Below are 21,617 nucleotides of genomic sequence, written 5' to 3'. Positions count from 1 at the left end.
CATATTTTAGTGTAGTATTTCTTCTCCATATAACCAATATTTTTTTTTCTATATTGTTGAGCAACATTTAACAAAAATGTTCCTAAATCGTTACTCATTGAGCCTACGCCAATCGTGAGTAAATATTTAACAAATTACGCGTTTTTTTATTTGTTCTACCATAAAAAATCTATAAATAAGTGTTTGTCAAGGTGCCACTTTAGAGCGTAAAATATCTTTTTTCGAACCTTGAACCATGAAAATTTCATACATCATCTATAAGGTCACGTTTTTAGCCTTTTGAGAGATCCAAATGCGCGTTTTGCACATTGTATTATAAATTTTCTACCGTCGCAAACCTTTCAAGTGTCAGGGAACAAAAAAAAAATGCGATCTGCATAACAAACTACTTTGCTATGATTTTTTTATGTTAATGGGGCGACATACATGGCTTTATTAGAGACCTTTTTGAGGTTATTTAATGTTAAGGTTAAATTACCTGGCATTTTGTGTAACGATTTAAAGTTAATATCATTTAATCAAAATCATTTAGTCACTTTATCGTCTTTGAAAATCATCCGCATTGTATGTGGGTCATTTAATATACACTGAGGACGCGCAAGTTGGAACAAATTTATTTAGAATTTAGGGACACCCCAAGTTCGAGAAAAAAACGCTCAGACGCGTTAATTTTTATTTTTTGTCGCGATTTTTGATGATAAATTCATGTATACAGGGTGGACCATAAATGAGCTACAACTATCAACTTAATCTTTTTTAAATAGAAGCACCAATTTTTTATTTTATTTTTTAATTCTGTATAAAAGTTTAGGTATATTTTGGATATCATGTCCCATACCTAACCTCAATATTTATTAAGAAATTTGCGATTGAATTTTGTATAAATAACCATGCATTTTTGCAACAGTTAATAAAAAAAAAACAAAAAAATTAAGATAAATGTTCAAATTGTTGACCATTAACTTCCTGACAGTAACCAAGTCGATATTCAAATTCTTGTAATACTTTACTTATTGTTTGAGGCCGGATTTGTTGTATGTCGGCTTTAATTCTATTTTTTAATTCTTCTAAACTTTTAGGTTTATCAATTAACCTTAGTTTTTAGATAACCCCATAGATAAAAATCTCGCTGGCCATTCAATAAAACGCGCCCTTCCAATCCATCTATTTGGGAAAATGTTGATAAGATAATCTCGTACTGTCGAATAGTGTGGGGGGCGCCATCCTGTTGGAACCATATCGAATCTGCCGATATAAATGGGTTTTTACCATTTGGATAAAGTGCAATTAAACTAGGTGCTATCTGATTTTAGATAACAGCGCCCTCAATAAAATAGAGACCCACAATTAACGTGCCTGCAATTCCTGCCCATACGTTTAACTTCTTGGGAAATTGTGTGCGACTTAATTAACGAAAACATTTCATTAATATCTTGGGATCCACACCCCACCATACTCTTGTAATTGACTTCATTACATTTATCCCCTTCCTTCCCTTGTTATACCACTCCTAAGTATTTGTGTTTTGATGTCCATTGTATTTCTTTCTTTTCTATCCTTGGTTTTGCTTGTGGAGGATCCTGTGTTCTTGGGTGGAAGCTCATTGCCCCCGTTTTCTCTGCTGAAATGGTTAATGCCAGTTGTCTTGCAATGCATTAGATATGGTACTCAGGTTTTCATTCAATCTTTTCACTGTTCTGACCATATCGTCTCCTTCTGCTATTAATACCAGACCATCAGCATACTGTAGCAGTAAAACATCATCAGTACCCTTTTCATGTATTTTTCGGGTATAAATATTAAATAACAATGATCTTAGTGGTGACCCCTGTTATAAGCCTCTAGTCAAACATTTAGGCCCCCACATACCTCCTTCCTGGTCCATAATGTATGCGTTTCTATTGCTCAGTATTTGATAAATTATATTATTCATCTTTCTGTTCACTCCCTTAATGTCCTATATTTTTCTGTATAATTTGTTCACATTCACACTTATATGCCCCCGCAATATCTATGTATATCCCTATCTCGTATGTTTCTTTTCTTGAATATTCTTTGGTATAATTGTAGTCAATATTGCTAGTAGCTCATTACACCCTTTAGTTTTTTTAAAATTTTTCTGATATTTCGGTAGAATATTTCCGTGTTCACATATCCATTCAAACCAATTTTTAATTACTATTTCCAATATTTTTACTATTTTCCAGACTTCAATGCTATAGGTCGGTAATTTTCTGGATCTGCTCCGTTTTTATCCTTTTTTTTTAAAGCATAGATCATTATGTTTCTCCACTTTTCTGGAATTCTCCCTTTGTTTATACAATCATTGTAGAATTCCACTACTTTTTCTTTGACTACTTTTTCTTTTTTTGGGAAATAGAATATAAGCTAAACTGCCCAAATGGAACAAGATCTTTCTGGTCGGTATCGAAAGCCGTTAGTCAAGGTTTTGCTAAGTCGGCCTTGCCACCCCTAATAGCAGATGATGGTTCTATCGCGGTAACAGCAAGGGAAAAGGCCAACTTACTGGGTAAACTCTTCGCGTCCAATTCTACTCTACACTCGCAAGGCAAAACACCGCCATATTTGCCAAGGGTGAATTCATCGATGGGAGAAATTTCGTTTCCCCAACGAATTATAAATAAAATTCCTAAAAGCGTAGACACCAACAAAGCTTCTGGACCCGATGGAATTCCAGCCCTAATACTAAAACGTTGTGCAGACGAATTAACTCCTCCCTTATGTAGACTGTTCACGGCATCGTATAAGCAGGGCCAATTTCCAACAAGCTGGAAAACTGCTCGAGTGCAAGCTGTACCCAAAAAGGGTAAGAAGACGATGCCCTCCAATTACCGCCCGATTGCACTAGTTCCAGTAATATCGAAGATTATGATGAAAGCAGTCAACCAACAATTGTTGAGATATCTGGACTAATCAGCGATCATCAATACAGCTTTCGAAAGCTTAGATCCACCGGCGATCTTCTGGCTTACGTTACACACTTGTGGACGGAGGCCATGGAGAAGCACGGCGAGTCCCGCTCAGTCGCTCTTGACATTTCCAAGGCATTTGACAGAGTGTGGCATGACGGACTACTAACCAAGCTCTCCTCAATTGGCATACAAAACTCATTATTGAATTGGATCAAAAGTTTTCTTAAACAACGAACAACCCAAGTAGCCATCGATGGATACCTCTCCGACAAATTTAACATTAACGCTGGAGTCCCCCAAGGATGCATTCTATGCCCCACCCTTTTCTTGATAAATATCAACGATTTGCTAGGAACCACTGTTAATCCAATCTACATTTAAGTCCGCCAAACCAACGACAGTCGCAAGTTCTCAGAATCTTAGGCAGCAACAAGTAGCTTCAACCAATAACGATATTAGAGCAATCTTGGAGTGGGGCAGTAACAATCTGGTCAATTTGAACGCAAAAAAAACGCAGGCTGCAGTATTTACGATGAAGACTAACCTTGGTGGCCCGGAGCTCGTTATGGCAGGGAAAAAATTGCCAATGAAATCATCTTTACATCTTCTAGGAGTCGAGGTCACCAACAGTGTGTCCTGGCATGACCACGTTGCCGAGATCGCCAGGGCGGCATCCAAAAAACTCGGAGTGCTTTTCAAGACGAAAAAACTGTATACACCAGAACAGCTGCTGACTCTTTATAAGGCTCAAATACGCCCTTCCCTCGAGTATTGCTCGCATGTCTGGAGCTCTGCACCCAAGCATAGTTTAAACCTGCTGGATTCTATACAGAAGAGAGCTATTCGTCTTATCGACAAACCAGAACTGACAAAGAGTCTGGATAGTCTGGAGCACAGGAGAAAGGCGGCTGATCTCTGTTTATTCTACCGTTATTATCACGGTAAGTGCCTCTGAGCTGGCAGGCCTGATTCCACCCAGGGCTGTTCCAGCAAGAAGGACGCGTCTAGCAGTTGCGGCTCATCAACATCGAGTCCACCTGCCTACCCCAAAGACGTCGCTGTATCGGGACTAATTCATCTGGAGAACATCTTCTTTGTGGAACGGGCTTCCACCTCACATATTTCCCGATACATACAACCTACAACGATTCAAGATAAATGCCCACAAATATCTTCGTGCAAGCACCACTCCAAGAGTGACATAGGACTTTCCTCTTGTGCTCGTGTTCACCATAAAAAAAATCATTTGATAGTATATGTTATCTATTTTCGGCGCTGCATTCTTTTTGTTTCCCAGCGCATATTCTACTTCGTATAATGTTATCGGTCTTTCCTCTTCTTCTATTTCGTTTGATCTCTCAAAACTGGGATCAATATCTATGGTCCCCAATTTTTCCAAGATTTTTATTGCTACATTTTTCCCTGGTAGTCCAGAACTTTTTCCATTGATTTGATTATTAGAAAATGTTCTAATTATTTTACATATTTTTTTAACTGTGTGTTTCTGTGCATTGCTTCACAAAATTTTCTAAAACTCTCCCTCTTTCTATTCAATTCTAGTTTCGTTTTTGCTATCACCTTTTTCGCTTCAATATAGTTTTCCCTAGTATGACTATCATTTAAGTTCTTCATTGCATATTTGCTTCTTTTAATTATGCCATCATATTCATTGTCCCACCATACACTAAATTTTCTTTAGTGGTTTTGGTCGATGATCGCTCCTAAACGGTATAGTTTCTCTTGTTGCGTTCTGCAGAATTTCTTCTAGCTCCTGATAAGTTATAATATGGTTTCTAATGCTTATTTCAGTTAATACTTTGTCCCCATGTTCCTACCAGTTTGCCTTGCTTATGTTCCTTTTCTCTTTTCTCATTACTTTTTTTCTTCCTAGGATTTCCTAAATTTATTTTAATCACAATAGGATAGTGATCACCACAATCTTCAGTTTTTATCCACTCTATTTGTATTGCAATGCATGGCGAAGCCATGGTTATATCTGGCACTGATTTATTTTGGTCCGGTGATGTCATTGTCGTTTCACTTTCATTATTCAAGATCACCAAGTCAGTCTTATTTAAAATGTTAACAATCTTTTTCCCGTTTGGATTTTCTCTTGAACTTCCCCACATTGGATGTTGTACATTGAGATCCCCAAATAGTGGGATAATTGGTGGGGCATAAACATTTATAATATACATTTTTAATCTTTCTATTCTTAAACATTGTACTTGAAAATTTATAGGTTGCATTGGCGATGTCTTCCTGCACTAAAAACGCTATACCCGCTTTGCTGACTTGAAATGACTGACGGTTTAAAAATTCATCAAAGTCCAGGAACAAATCAAAAAGTACGACATTTGACAGATTTAAGAGAATTTTATGATTTTCATGCTCATCGTGCAAACCAATTTATTAGGAATAAGGATCATAAAAGTGACTCTATTTCTTTTTTCGTCAGTACATTTTTAAAGTAAACATAGATGCGCCTTTGTTTAACGCATTGTTATAATTATTTTTTTAAATACCTCTTTAGTTTTTGTATTACACATTTTTGTATTACAAAGTTTACATAAAATTACTCCGTAAGTTCAGGTAATACTATATAATATAGATTATTAATAGTAATAATATTAATAATAATAAGGACTTTATTTGTACATTCACATTTCAGATTATAGATTGACAAATCAAAATTTAAAAAAATTAAATAAAAGTGAATATTCAAAAAGGCGAGGTTCAGTTTGTCAGATTATAAATCTAATAACTATTCAACTAATCACTATTTCTATTTCTATCGTATCACTATTTATTGATATTAGGCAAAGGCATCAATCTAAAGGCATTTAAAAATCAAAGATTAAGAAATCCACTCCGCACTTAAGAAAACTAATGATGTAGATACAAAGACGAAACTAATGTTTTTATAGACGAAAAATCAAAAACAGTATTTTCCTATATCTCTATTAGTATTCAAAATGGCCTTGTATCTCAAATATTAACCAAAATTCTCATATTTAAGCAACGTTTATATCGAGCTTGAATCCAAGCCACTTGTTTGGTCAAGCAACTTAAAGAAAACCAGCTTGAAACCTGCTTTGAAATTTCCAGTCTCTACATACTCCTTGCATTAAGTTTTATCTATAATAAACATTTGAAATAAAGCAGGGTAAGTCCATTTAAAATTTATTTTATCGTTTCATCCCACGGTGTTTTTTATTTGATACCAAATACCACCTTAAAATCCAATGGTTATATATCATTGGATTTCAAATGACACCTCTTGCCACGCATATTCTGAGGCAATTTTTTGCTCTAGAATTCATAAGTTTTTATTCTACTCACCTCATAAGATACTTATTTTTTTTAACGATAAGTCAGAATTCAGGCAGTGAAAAGCTTTTGAGAGGTCCAAGAATGAAGCCATAGCCATATTATTACTTTCATTGGTCATACAAGGCTTTAAAAAATGTGCATGAAGCGACACACAAGTCACTGTACAGGGTGTCCCATTTTGAGTACTTTTGCATCTCCGTTATTTTTAACGTTAACGGGATGCGGTTTTCGCGACAATGTGCTAGTTTTTCGTGAAACAAAAGATGCCGTTAACAAAATGTTCATAGCCCTTTTAGTTTTTAAGATACTGGCCATTTTTGAAAATGTTGCATTTTGGGACTCGCCTCGATCTCCGTTATCCTTTAACTTATAAGTTTTATTATAAGTTTGTGCTTGTTAGGTAACCAGAAAAATGGAAAACGTTTTTGGAGATATTTGCTCATTTAAAAACAAATTTAGCTGAGCACGGATTTTTTGTTTTCCCGCTTCCTAAAATATACAATAAAGAGAATAGAAAAAGAAAAGAGATGAAGTTGATGAAAGAGAAAGGAGTTTTGGGATCCATAGAAGCAACACCTTCATCATCATCTAGGAAAATTGAGTAGAAAATTGGTGTGCCAAAATCATCCATACAAATTTGATATAGTGTAACTATATGAAACTGTTTTCCCAGTGGTATTTGAAGCAAATTGATGCTATGGATTTATTTGCAAGAATTTTTATCTTATCAGACGAATGATTTTTTCAAGTGTGGGCGTTTTGAACTGTCACAATACCAGAAACTGACATCAGAAAATCAGCATTTAATGTTTGAGAACATACAACAAGGATGCTTCAGCGTTGGAGTGTCATGTTCTAGTTTGGCAGACAAATAGTTTTTAGGATTTTTGAAGGAGATCTTACAGCACATAGATCCTAGACTAGAAATGCTTGAGGAAGTTATTCCAGACCGCTCGGGTATGTTCCATTAGCTCAATATAATGATGTTTATCTCCAGCAAGGTGGTGCACTCAGTCAACTCTAGGCTCTTAAGGGCGTTTCTTGATAATAACTTTCCTGAAAAGGTACCAACGGACCTGCCAATTCTAGATTTTTTTATGGGGTTATATACCAAATCAAGTATTTAAAAGAAGACATGTCAGTACTTCGAGAGACAATTTATTTAGCCTTTCAAAATCTGCGAAGCCAATTCTGCGTTGTAGAAAATGGCCGTCAAGAATTAGTTTCTTTTTTTTTAATTTAAGTTATTTCTTTGTGTTTGTTATATTGTTACTTTATGCTATAAAACTGTTGTTAGAAACTTACTGTTTTAAAAAAACTCTTAAATATTTAGAAAATGCTTTAATAAAAGATCACTACTTGCTAGGTATCTAATTCTTCGTTAGTAATAAATAACTAAAAAATCTATTGTTTATTATTTTTATTGATGGCCTACTATTAAATTATCCATTTAATTTTAAAAAATCACCATTTATTTGCGTATTTATCAGAAAAAGTGCATACTATTATATATTTTTGAAGCGGTAAAAAAATGTCACGAAAACCACATCCCGTTAACATTAAACATAACGAAGATACACCGCAAAAGCACCCAAAATGGGACACCTTGTACATATTTACATTAAAATCCTACTACTGAAGCTTAAATAAAATGTTCATGAAACAATGAATTGCTTATTTGGCTACGCACACGATATTTTTACAATGAAATTCCTATTATACAGCATTAATACAAATGTACATGAAATAACTTATGTGTGGCTTAATTAATAATAATAATTATCATTCCACATGATACCAACCATTAATTAACCTTAAATGAAAATATTGAACTACACCAATATTCTATAATGATGCAGTATACAAATTGATTAATATAAGCTAACATATTTTTTAAAAGAGACTTGCGGTAAATATTTTTTTCGCGGAGGTATTTTATTTTAAAACCTCGCTATGTTGTATATAAAATATCCTAAAAAATCCAAATATAGAAGTTCTGTGAAATGGAATGGTTACTGAATCTGTATCACGAAGATCTAGATTATGCTTTTTAGAACGAAACTTTATTTTTCGGTTTAAATAATCAGGACAGTTTTTTGCAATTATTTTATAAAACAGAATAACTGAGTGAAGGATATGCCTCTCACCTATTCTTAGCCAGTGTAAGTCCTTTAATTTAGCTGATACTTACTGCGCTCTATTGCGCAGATCCCTAATAATAATAATAATAATAATAATAATAATAATAATAATAATAATAATAATAATAATAATAATAATAATAATAATAATAATAATAATAATAATAATAATAATAATAATAATAATAATAATAATAATAATAATAATAATAATAATAATAATAATAATAATAATAATAATAATAATAATATCTCCATCTGGATGGAGGAGCCCCTTCATGGGCGGCATCCTAATGAGATCAGCCAAAATCATGTCGACACTGCTTCGTCGAACTATTGGTTGGTATCAGGCAAGATGTTTCCAGAAACCGAGTGCCTTCTACTCGCCATCCAAGATCAGGTTATACCAACAAGAAATTATCTCAAGCACATCGTCAGAGATCCGTCCGTACAAAACGACAAATGCCGGTATGGATGCCAAACATCAGAGACAATCCAACACATAACAGGAGGATGTCAGGCCTTTGCAGCGACAGAATACAAAGAACGGTACGACTCAGCTGGGAAAATTTTACATCAAAAGCTGGCAATAAAGTTGGAACTTATTACAACAGAGAAGGTTCCGTATTATAAATATACTCCAGAACCCGTAGTGGAAAATGACCGATATAAGTTATATTGGGACCGCAGTGTACTTACCGATCAACATGTAAGGCATAATAGACCAGATCTTATTTTAATAGATAAAATTTCTAGGAAAACAACTCTAATTGATGTAGCCATACCGAACAACAATAATCTGCAAGAGAAACACACTGAGAAAATCGCCAAATACAGAGATCTAGAAATTCAAATCGGAAGGCAATGGAGAATGGATAATTTTCAGACCATCCCAATTGTTATATCGACAACGGGTGTAATACCAAAGAGTCTACTGGAATACCTTAAACAACATATCGGAGGTATCTGGGATAAGTAAATAACCCCCCCCCCCCCCCCCTTAGAGGGAGTGCGGGCCTTAACTGGCTGTAAATAATAATAATAATAATAATAATAATAATAATTCTCTGAGTCCCCTCTAGTTTAGTCTGGCTCTAAATCCCCTCTCCCTTTGCTTAATCAAAGTCAACGTGGATTTACCGTTAAAGATAACAGGGAAAACCTATATATTATTACACATCTAATATATATGGATGTTATCAAAGTCTATGCTGGGACATCAACGCATATCAACTCATTACTGCGAACAATTGAAATATTTTCCCACGACATTAAAATGAGCTTTGGTATCGATAAATGCAAAACTCAAACAATTATCAAAGGTAAACACAACACCAACAACTTTGAATTACAAGATGGTAAACTCATTCGGGCTATAGAAGAAGGGGAAACTTATAAGTACTTGGGCGTACATCAGTCAGCCCATACAGAGCACAAGAAAATGAAGCAGAACCTCCAAAAGGAATATATCAATCGTCTTAAGCAAATTTTAAAAACTAAACTGAATGGTAAGAACATGATTAAAGCGGTTAATACCTACGCTATCCCTGTCTTAACGTTATCTTTTGGAGTTATTAGGTGAACAAAGACTGATATAGAGGAGATTGAGAGGAAGGCCAGAACAACCCTCATGACGTTTCGAGCACACCACCCTCAGTAAGCCATCGAAAGACTTCCAGGGGTGGCAGAGGACTAACTGATATTTCTTTTCTCTTCAAAAAACAAGTAGCAGTATCTTCAGAAATACTTCCTCACTATGAGAGAAACCTCTTCTCTTCATCGAGCAGTGGTGCTAGCGGATAACGGATACACACCCTTGAATCTCCGTGCAGGTATAGCAGAACACATTACTGTAACAAGATCAGAGCATACAGCCATTAAAGTTAACACATTGAAGCAGAAGGCAATACACGCAGAGTATCCTCACGAACTTAATGCTGAACATGTCGATTATAAAACGTCGAACTACTGCTTGACTCATGGAGATCTATTTCCTGAAACTGAAGGCTTTATGATGGTTATACAAAACCAAGTGATTGCTACAAGAAATTACCTTAAATACATTACTAAAGATGAGAAAGTAATCGACGATCGATGTAGAAAATGCCTGCGCGTACCGGAGACAATTCAACATATAACATCAGGATGCACATCTCTATCAGCTGCCGAATATCTGCACCGACATAACTGTGTGGCAAAAATTATTCATCAAGAACTGGCAAAACTTTATCATCTAATTGGCGAAACTTGGCCCTATTACCAGTACAAACCAGAAACTGTACTTGAAAATGCCGACTTACGCCTCTACTGGGACAGAACTGTTTTGACCGATAGGACGCTGACTTTAAACAGACCAGATATAGTCTTAATAAACAAAGCCCAAAAGAAAATCTTTCTAATTGACATAGCAGTGCCAAATACCAATAATATCCTAGAAACGACACACACTAAACTTGCTAAATACGCAGATCTAGCTCACGAGATAAAACAACAATGGAGGCAAGATAATGTATATATACTCCCTCTAGTTACTTCATTCACTGGAATTGTCCCTTTAACACTGCCCAAAAACCTTAATGCATTGGGTCTTTCCTCCTAGACAATTGTCACTATACAGAAATCTGTTATACTAAATACATGCAACATTGTTCGAAAGTTCCTAAATCTACCATAGCAAAATTCATCTTGCTTTCAGGCCGATGAAATTGACAACACCGCTATCAGCGAGCTAAAACAGAATAATAAAAATGTCTTTATTTTTATCTACAGATGAACAATTCAATACAAATTTAACAAAAATGGGTGGCGCCGTTTGACTGTCACTCTTCCACGTCAATTAATCTTAGACAGTGGTTCTGTAGTAGTTGAATGCGATAGTTCTCCCTTTCTAGCAAACATGTAATCAATTGAAACTCCATAAAAATGGATCCAAAACATTTAATTTTCGGAAGGCTAATTTATTTAACTCTATTTAACGCAATACTTACTGCTGATTTTTCACCAATATATGATGCACTGTCAGTTGATCAAGCTGGCGATATGGTATACATCAGATATTATTGCATTAATTAGTAAAAAGGAAGCAGCTTTTAAAAGATATAAAAACTATTGTTCAAATTATGATTACAATAATTTTAAAGTCTATAGAATAATGCTTAGGAATCACATAAACGCTGCGTATCAAGGATTTATGCAAAAAAATCGAAAATGATATCCAGAATGACAGCTCACAGTTTTGGTCATTTATACGGGTGAAAAAGGGTGATTCTCGAATACCTGTTACTTTAAAAGATGGGGATAGAGAATTTTCATCGTCTAAAGCTATTTTTTAGGCATTTTAGAGCCTAGTGAACACCGTCGATATCCATCCTGTTTCTCTGGAAAAATGTTTTACTAAATTGAATTGTGAGTCTGATATTTTTTAGCTACAAAAGATTTTTGAAACTGGTTTTTTCCAAGTTGTTGAAAAACCGCCAGAGTGATACCTGTTTTGAAAAAAGGCGATCCAAAGGAGCAGTGTAATTACAGGCCTATTTCGATTTTGTGCAACTTTTCTAAGCTTTTTAAATCGTGCATTTCCATTAAATCTACTCACAAACTTAAACCTTTATATCATCAGATCAGCATAGATTTATGCAGAGAAAGTCTTGTGATAAAAACTTGATTTGTTTTTCTCAGAGAATTTGTACTATGCTGGATCAGTTTGGCCAGGTTGATGTAGCCTATATGGACTTTCCAAAGGCATTTGAATATTTAGACCATAAAATTTTTCTTTATAAAATTAATGTCTTGGGATTTTCAGATTAGTTAGTTGCTTTTGTACAATTTTATTTATTTAACAGCCATCAGTTCGTCGTAATTGAGGGTTTCCGTTCTCATGGTTACGAGGTTTCCTCAGGTGTCCCACAGGGATCTAATTTAGGTCCCCTTTCTTTTTCTGATATTTATTGATGACCCTACTAAATTTATTAAATGCCCGAGACTCAAGTTTGCGGACGATCTTTGTTAATTGTTAATTGATTTGCAGGATAATTGATTTGCAAGATCAAATAAATAAAATTAATATATGATGTAAAACAAACAAGTTGTACTTAAATAAGCCTAGAACTAATATGCTAACTAAAGCGCCAATAAATGATATCTGTTTTTTGTTTAATACTTATTGTACACATTTTGATATTTTCTATGATTTTTTAAAAGCAATAATTAACAAGGTTAATTGATCTATTACTGTCTTCTATTGTTTACTTATTTTATAGTTTAGGTTAGGGTTATGATGTACTAAGTAATTTTGTCAAAATATTTTTTTTCTTTTTCCTGTTTGTTTTTTTTTGTTATTTTTTTATGAACTTTATCAAAACTTATTTATTTCTGTATTTCCTGTAGTTGGGTGACTTACCTGTTGGAAATATATGACAATTTATTATTATTTATTTATTATTATTATAAATAAACATGGACTTTATACCACATCCGCAAAATTACAATGAGAGAGTACTAAGGAGCCTTAAAGTATTTTTTTCAAAGATTGCGTAAATAAAAGTCCCCCCTCCTTATACATATACTTATGTGCTCAGTCAACTTTAGGTCTAAGTTCTTTGCGGAATCAGTAATAGTAGGTCTACTATTATTTAAAGTTAAATGAATGTCAGCCAAATTTAAATTGTGTGACCGAATTCTACTAAAAAAAAGCAACACTTGGGACTTAAAGGAGTATATAGATCTTGGTTTAGTTCACCTACAGATTCCAAAAAGTATTCTAGGTTAAAAAGCTCCGTATCATCTGCATACAAATGTATTTGGGAAAATTATATATATTGCCATTTGGGATGCATCAAGTGTGAAAAGTAAAGGTGCCAAAATTGATCCCTGGGGAATCTCAAAAGACAGTTCCTTAGGATCAGAAACTTTGCTATTAACTTTAATTTTTTGACTTCTATCCTGTAGGTAACTTGCAACAAGTTTACAAGACTGACTATCAACAGCACAATATTTTAAAATTGCTTTATATATATATTAAGAAGTGCGTGATTAATGCTTTCAATAAATGCTTTCAAGTAGTCAATTCATAATGTTCTATAGATTGGAATATATCATCTGGTACTTTGAAAAGCGCTGATGAACAACTATATTCTGGTTGAAATTCTGATTGTTTTATCAGGAATAAATTATACGGTCGAAAATGTTTTCTTGTTTAATTTTTAAGGATTCTTTGACAAATTTTCGAAAAAGTTGGGAGAACACTAGCTAGACTCCGATGGCCTTGGATTTTATTGGAAATAGAGCATATTTAACTTCCTGTATAGTAAGAAATCTAAAATTAAATACAAACTTAATAAACGTAAGTCTAAAGCTACTTGCTAAGAAATGCGTACAAAACACTCGATCTCTCTCTAAAGCAGAGAAGAATTTTTCGACCACAGAGAGAGAGCTGTTGGCCATCATTTATGCTTGCGAGAAATTGCGAACCTACTTAGAGGGACACTCCTTTAAAGTGATAACAGATCATTATAGTCTAAAATGGATTCATAGTTTGAAAGTACCAACAGGACGGCTTATGCGGTTGCCACAGTTCGATTTTGAGGTTATACATAGAAAGGGCCAAGATCATGTTATGCCGGATGTTCTCAGTAGAGCTGTGCCAGAGATTGCTAAATGAATGTAAACCAGAAGTTGTAGATAAGTGGTATCGAAGAGTTTCAATCAGGTCTTACGACTTTATGTTTTTCCTGCGACATGCAACCCTATATTCACCACCCGCCAGTCCGACTGTTTTGACGCCCAGTGGCCATAGAAACGGCATGGAAGGCGCCATCACTCCTAGCCAGACTTTTTTACCGTTATATTTTACAATTTTCATGAAAAAAACTGACAGTTTGATTACAAAACAGTATATTATTAACGCGTTTTTTTGGTATAAAAAATTATACAATTATTTATTGGGTTTACAATACAAAATATACATAATATATACTTTTTTTAACATAAAAACATTTTAACTAAATACTATATGTTATATAGAGTAAGTTTTTTTCTGTACAGTTATCACAGTAAGGCAAGTTATACATATTATAAAATAAAAAAAATGATGAACTTATAAAAGCACAATTCAAGCACCTAAAAGTATTTCTTTTTTTAAAACATTTTAAGAGAATGGTCAATATAGGCTTATAATGTAATGGCACTAAATTTAAGTGAGACCAAGTTATAATATATATTTTTTTAAATTTATTAATATTTAAATTGTAAGTTTGATACAGGGTGTAAAGATTAGGATGCCAAGAAACTTACTATAATTAAAAAGAATTTCCGCTATATCAATAGTCTGATAAGAAACTTTTCTCTAGAACACTTTGACTGTGAAAAAAAAATATCTATGTACACATAATCGATATTAAACACAAATTTAAAATTGACAAATTCTCCAAAGATTTTTCAAAAAATTACTTTTTTCAACGTTTTAGCAAAACGTTTTTGGATTTTTAGTGGTTTCACAACATGTCGGATGCATGTTTAAAATTTTCGATAATTCTCGGCTAGTTGAAAAAAAAAATATCGATTTTACAAAAATACTGGAAAGATGTTTGTTATAGAATTCTTGTGAAATTTCAAATATTCTTGGCGGTTTTAAGAAATATTTAGTATTTTAGCGAATATATAAACTTCAGAAGTGGATCTGGACTAAAATCGAGGTCTTAAAGAGAAGCTTGCTAGACTGAAAGAGTGTAAAAAAAAAGTGCACAAATAACCATCATGAACGTACTAAAGTTATCCTATGCTGCACCTGTTGCTAATAATAGTGACAAAGTTCTGATTGCGAAGCAAAAATGCCGAGAAAAAGATATACAGCAGGTTAAGGAATTTGGGAAATAACATCAATCTCCTACTGACGTAGGAGTTATAAAAATGGGAGTGTAATTATCAGATGTTGAAATGAAAAGGCTATTCAGGAATTGCTATTATTTCAGTATCAGATCTAAAAAAAAAGATAATTACTGGGTAATAATTACAGTGTTGAAATACCAACGTCTTGGAACATAGATCTAAAGTAATTGGCCTTACTGAATTAATGTATAATCTTACTAGCAATGATATAAATTATTGTGATTATTATTATTAATTTTATAAAATTTTAAGAACACGATTAAAAAAATTCAAAGATTCTCGATGATTTACCATATCTTGCTCATTTAAAAAAAATATTTATTAATTTTATAAAAATCTTCGAAAATTTGAAATTTTAGATATTCTCGTGGATTTAAAAAAATATTTAATAACCTAGCACCGATTTAAAAAAAATTATATATATTTTTGGACATAGATTTCTTGTTCATTTTTCATAAATTTTTGGGATATAAAAAGGATGAAATCTTTGCATATTTTTAGTGATTATAAAAGATTTCGAGCAATTTCACAAAATTTTGAAAAAAAACATTTAAATAATAAAGATTTTTAAGGATTCGCCATATGTTGGATCCAGATTTAAAATTTTCAAAGAATTTTATAAAATGTTTCGCAATTTTACAAAGATTTTTAAAAACTTTAAAGAATTGTGGAATATTCAACAATTATATCGCCCCCTTAATTCAACAACTAGATAACTTAAATTTTAGACATTTTGAGTTATTCAGTTAAGTATACCCAATATTGCTTACTCTTTTCAATGCTACAACTAGATATCTTCTACAAGCGACTAGTCTTTACTTACACAGTGGCAAAAAATAGATAACTCCCAAAACAAACAAAATTTACATTCTTTAACTCGGCATGTTGAGATACCTATTTATTGGTCGACTTATATTACCACTTAATGTAATACTTAAACTCTGCATCTTGAGATATCTAGTTGTTGCCCTAGTGTTATTTAAGTTATTCGCCGTACCTTCTCGATCTGTGTGAGATATCCAGTGGTGTGTTTGAAACAACAGGTGCCTTATCAGTGTTAAAACAATTATTTTAAAGTGGTTTATTATAAAAAAATTACGTCAAGAGGAATAAAAATGTTAGAAATTTTACGTCGGCAATCGGAAAATATTGAAGGTATGTGATAATTAACTTTAATAAACTTACAATTAAAATAAAGCCAAAAAGTGAGGTTATGTAAATATATAAAATGAGTGTATTTGATTTTTTTCAGTTGTTTAGCAGGGTTTTACAAATTAAGAGATACGAACTCGGTTAAATAGGGGAAAAGGCTCGCCTTATGGATGTTAGTCTAAACCCATTAATTTTTTTATTTATATTTTAGAAGTTTACTATCTATATTAAAACGAAAATCGGGTGTATGTTTTTAATCGTCTCTGGCTTTATTTCAAAAAATATTTTTCGGCACTTTTTCATAGCGACGTCTGGGTACAGTACCTTATCTTATTGTAGTTGCTGTTTTTCCTTCAGAAGAACCCAAGCCAGAAGAAACGATGGACAAAAGGTTGTGAATGTTATAGACAACACATCAATATCGCAAAGAGAACCCTATTCTAATGCGCAACAGACTGCAGGTATTTTTTTGCATAATATCAAAACCTCTGCAGATACTTTTTGGATGAATTTACCTCTTAGCAATACATCTTATTCTTTCAGATTATGACAATTTGCTTGGTCCCAGTAATCAACGTTCTCCTTTATCATACAATTTGGAGTCAGATATAGAACCATTTTCACCCGAGGTTTCAGAATATGTTCCAAGTTCTTCAGGTGAAACATCTGAAGAAGAATTAGGTATTGAAAACTCGACTTTGACAACAGACATACAACTCGAAGGTATGGAAGAATTTCCTTCGAAAACCCAAAAATCTAGAAAGAGGAAGAGGAATCCAAATGAGTGGAAAAAAATATTCCAAAAAAAGACAGCATGGCGAAAGTTATATCTCCAGCAGAGGAAAATACGTTCTTGGAGTGTCATTAAATGATCCGCGCATGGCAAAATGTAGAAGAAAATGCAGTAACAAATTAACCCACGATGATCGTCTCAAAATTTTTCAAAGTTACTATCAGCTTGATTCATACGAACAACAAAGAAATTTTATACAGAGCAACACAGAAAAAATAGCAAAAAAATGGACAACCAAAGAAAATTCTAAGCGCAAAAATACTATTATCTTTTTCTTGCCTACCGTTGAAGCAAAGATTCAAGTTTGTAAGACCATGCTTATTACTGGACCATGCTCACTCTGGGAATACGGAAAGGGGTGCTAGATATCGCTATGAAAAAACGAATGGAAGGCAATATTACTTTAAAGGATAAAAGGGGCAAAGGTCTAAAGAATGCAACACCTTCTGAAGTTTTAGAAGGAGTAAGAAAACATATTGAAAAGTTTCCTGTCATGGCCTCGCATTATTGTCGAGAAAAAACTCAAAGGAAATATTTAGAGTCTGATCTTAATATTACTATTATGTACACAATGTATAAAAACGAGTGTTTAGAGAATAATCTGCCATTTGCAACTTCTTCAGCCTACAGAAAGATATTTTGTGAAGAATATAACCTGGATTTTTTCCGGCCCAGAAAGGATCAGTGTCGCACATGTATGACTTACAATACACCTGGTAGCATAAAAACTGAAATTATAGAAGCTAATTATCAAGCCCATCTAGCTGCCAAAGAAAAGGCTCGCCAGGAAAAAAGGTCGGACAAGGCATTAGCTGAAAGCTCCAACACCAACATTTTATGCTGCAATTTTGATCTCCAACAAGTTCTCATGACTCCTAATGATCCGTCAAATAATGCGTTGTTCTATAAACAGTGATTGAAATCCTTTAATTTTACTATCTATAATGTTGTGTCTAAACAAGGAGACTGCTACATGTAGAGTAAAGTTGAAGGCAAGCGCGGAAGTTGCGAAATTGCTAGTTGCCTCTACAGCTATTTTAAATCATTACCTGAAAATGTTAGAAGCATTATTTGCTACAGTGATAGATGTGGAGGACAAAATCTTAATAAATATGTCGCAACAATGTGTTTAACAGCAGTTCAGGAAATTCCAACTCTCAAAACAATCGATCTAAAGTTTCTTGTCGTGGGACATAGTGAGATGGAGTGCGATTCTATGCACTCTGCTATATCGACAGAACTAAAGAGAGTTCGAAAAGCAAACTGGCCTAAAGATTATAAAACTATAGCCCGGTGTGCAAGAAGAAGAGGTGATAAGCCATAATTGGTTCACAATATAACACATAAACAAATTCTTAACTGGAAAAGTTACGCAGATCGAAAGTTAATTTTCAGAAAAGAAGATGAAAGCCGTAAGGTGGTTTGGCAGAAAATTTGTTGGCTAAACTTTTCAAAATCGGCACCTTTCATCATTCACTTTAAAGAAGATTTCGATAGTGAGTTCAGACGACTAAACTGCAATCGCAAAACACGTATATCTTCTGCAAACAATACTTTAGAGCCCTTGTATAAAAATCAGCTACCTCTTAAGAAAGAAAAATATGACGACCTTATGTCATTGTTTAAAATGAATCCCCCAGCCCTTCCTAGTGAGTATAAAAGATTTTATGAAAATCTCCTATTTCAAGGAAATTCACGTAAAACGCTTCAAAACATAGAAGATTCCGATAGTGACATATGTGATAATGACATTTAAGTAGTGGATTTCTTACTGTTTTGTTAAACCCGCTACTTACTATTCATTGATGCACCGATTTGATGCTCTGATTCGCAAATCATTGCTATTTCTCATCCTATATTTACAATGTAAAAATTTGTGAATCAGCGCATCAAACCGGCTCATCACCGATCCTGAGTAGCGGGCTTTACCGTTATCCTAAATTTGTTCATGAGTCTCAAATAAAGTTTAATTCAATGGATGTTTTTTTGTTTAACTGGCAAGTAGGTATTTATAACTAGATATATTTTTTTGTTCAATAAATGTGGAGCAACAACTAGATATCTCAACTTTTTCTCTCTTTTTTTATCAAATTCTTCAAAAATATAAAAATTTGATTGTATTCCAGATAACCAAATTATAGCCTAATTTTAGAAGGTGTATTTTTTTCGCGGCTTGAATTTTTAAACTGTATTTTCTCAAAACTATGAATTTTAAGTTATCTAGTTGTTGCATTAAGGGGGCGATATATAAATTAAAAAAAAAATAAGTATCGATTTAACTTTTCTGTGATGGTTTCTCACAAAACTTTAAGTTTAAATTTTTACAGTTTTTGGCTATTTCAATAAATTTCTAGCAATTTCTACACGACTTTGCGATGTATTTTCAGATACATATTTAATATTTTTGGCGATTTTAAAACATTTTTAGAAAGTTTATAAGATACTGAAACGATTTAAAGACTAAAGATTTTTAGCGATTCACAATATGTTGAATATAGAATTAAGATCTTCGAAGAACTTAGCCATATTAGAAAACCTTTGATTGATATAAATTTAAAATATGCACAGATTCTTGGTGATTTTAATAGATTTTTAGCAATTTCACAAGATTTTGAGAAAACTGTTTAACAATAATAAAGATTCGCAATATATTGCATTGCATACAGATTTAAAATCTTGAGAAAAATTGATCAATATTTCTTTATTTTGTAAAACTACTAAAAACCTCTCTTCTTGAAGATTTTTCTAAAACTTCGAAACATCTTTCAAGGATTTTAAATATATTTCCAAAATTTTATAAAAAGGTTAAAAATTTCTTAAATTATATAATTCAAATTTTTTGGCATCTTTAAAAAAATTATTTTGTCAAAATTTTGTGAATTTGCTAAAAATCTATTAAAATCAGCAAGAACTTGTGAAGATTTTAAATTTATATACAATATGTTTAAAAATGTAGTAAATAAAAAATGTTTTAAGTCGGTCAATATTCTCTGAAGAATTTAAATCTTCATCCAACATATTGCGATACTATTAATCGTTAAATTTATTAAAAACAACCTGTGAATAATTTAATACTATGTCTCAAAAATATATGAAAAATTATTAAAAAATACTAAATCAATGTCGAAAAATCTACACGATTTTTTTAAACACTCGTTTAATTACTAAATATTGTATTAAATCGCCAAGAATATTTAAAATTTTGCAAAAATTTTTTCGAAGATTTTTAATTTGTATTTATAACTTTATATTTCACCAATCTGTATTGCAATTTACCAAGAATCTTTGAAATTTTTAAATCGTTTTCTGAAAATCTTGTGAAATTCGAGAAATCCATTAAAATTATCAGAAACTTGTGAGAAATTGTTAAAAATGTTTAACTCTATGTATGTCCATTAATGTATGCGTTCTTCAAATATTCGTTAAATTACTAAATGTTTCATTAAAAAAAACACCAACAATAGTTAAAATTTCACAAGAATATTTTTGAAGAGCTTTTAATGAAATCGCTAGGAATGTTTAAAAAATCAAGAATCTTGGATTTTAAATTTACATTTAAACTTATTGTGACATCACTAAAAATCCCTTACAACCACAAAATTTTGACGCAAAGATTTAAAATCTGAAGATTCCTGATGATTTTTAGCGATTTCGCAAAATATGGGATTACTATTTTGAAAAATTTAAGGATTCTTGATAATTTCTGGCGATTTTACAAAAATCTTTAAAAAGTCTTCGCAACTTTACAATTTAATTAAAATTAATTTTTGAATATATACAGGGTGTGTAATATTGCGAAAAAATTCAGGGGGTTTCCTTATTTAAAAATAATAAAAAACTCCATATTAACCTATGTTCGCAAATGCTTAATTTCTAAGATACAGGGAGTTAAAGTTTTATTTTTGTTTTTTCTTAATAATTTTGGTAGTTATTCAGATATTTGAACGAAAATTTGCATCTGGGGATTTTTCGATATGGTAAATTCAAATTTAATATTACGAGTGTTCTCACTTGTAGAGGGCGCTACATACCCGGTTTTTTATACTTTTAAAGTGTGATCATTTTCTCATGGTTGCTTAAATATTTTAAAAAAAATTATCTATCATTTTCACGTAAAAAGTTTTTTTGTTACAACATATTTTTTATTTAGTGAAAAAAAATTACCAAAAGTTCTTACGACAAATACTTACTTTTAAAAAAGCCACTTGGTGGAACATATGTTATAACAGTTGTTCAAAATGTGAACCCGCAACTGCAATACAGGCGTTCACAAGTGCGATATTAAGAGATGTTTAGCGATTGCGCTAGATTTGAGTTAACTATTAAAAACTCTCACGTGAAATGGGATTTGTTGATTTTAAGAGGTTTTTAGCAATTTTA

At 32.6% G+C, this 21,617-nt stretch overlaps 1 protein-coding gene across 4 annotated transcripts in view; it reads left to right on the top strand.

The window, feature by feature from the left end:
* Positions 1–21,617, top strand: part of LOC126739392 (E3 ubiquitin-protein ligase MYCBP2) — a 714,511-nt gene that overhangs the window by 298,961 nt on the left and 393,933 nt on the right. The window lies entirely within an intron of this gene.

This window comes from Anthonomus grandis, chromosome 8 (assembly GCF_022605725.1).
Source record: "Anthonomus grandis grandis chromosome 8, icAntGran1.3, whole genome shotgun sequence".
NCBI classification, from domain to species: domain Eukaryota; kingdom Metazoa; phylum Arthropoda; class Insecta; order Coleoptera; family Curculionidae; genus Anthonomus; species Anthonomus grandis.
The sequence above is the reverse complement of the archived record's forward strand: the minus strand, read 5'-3'. Positions and strand labels throughout refer to the sequence as shown.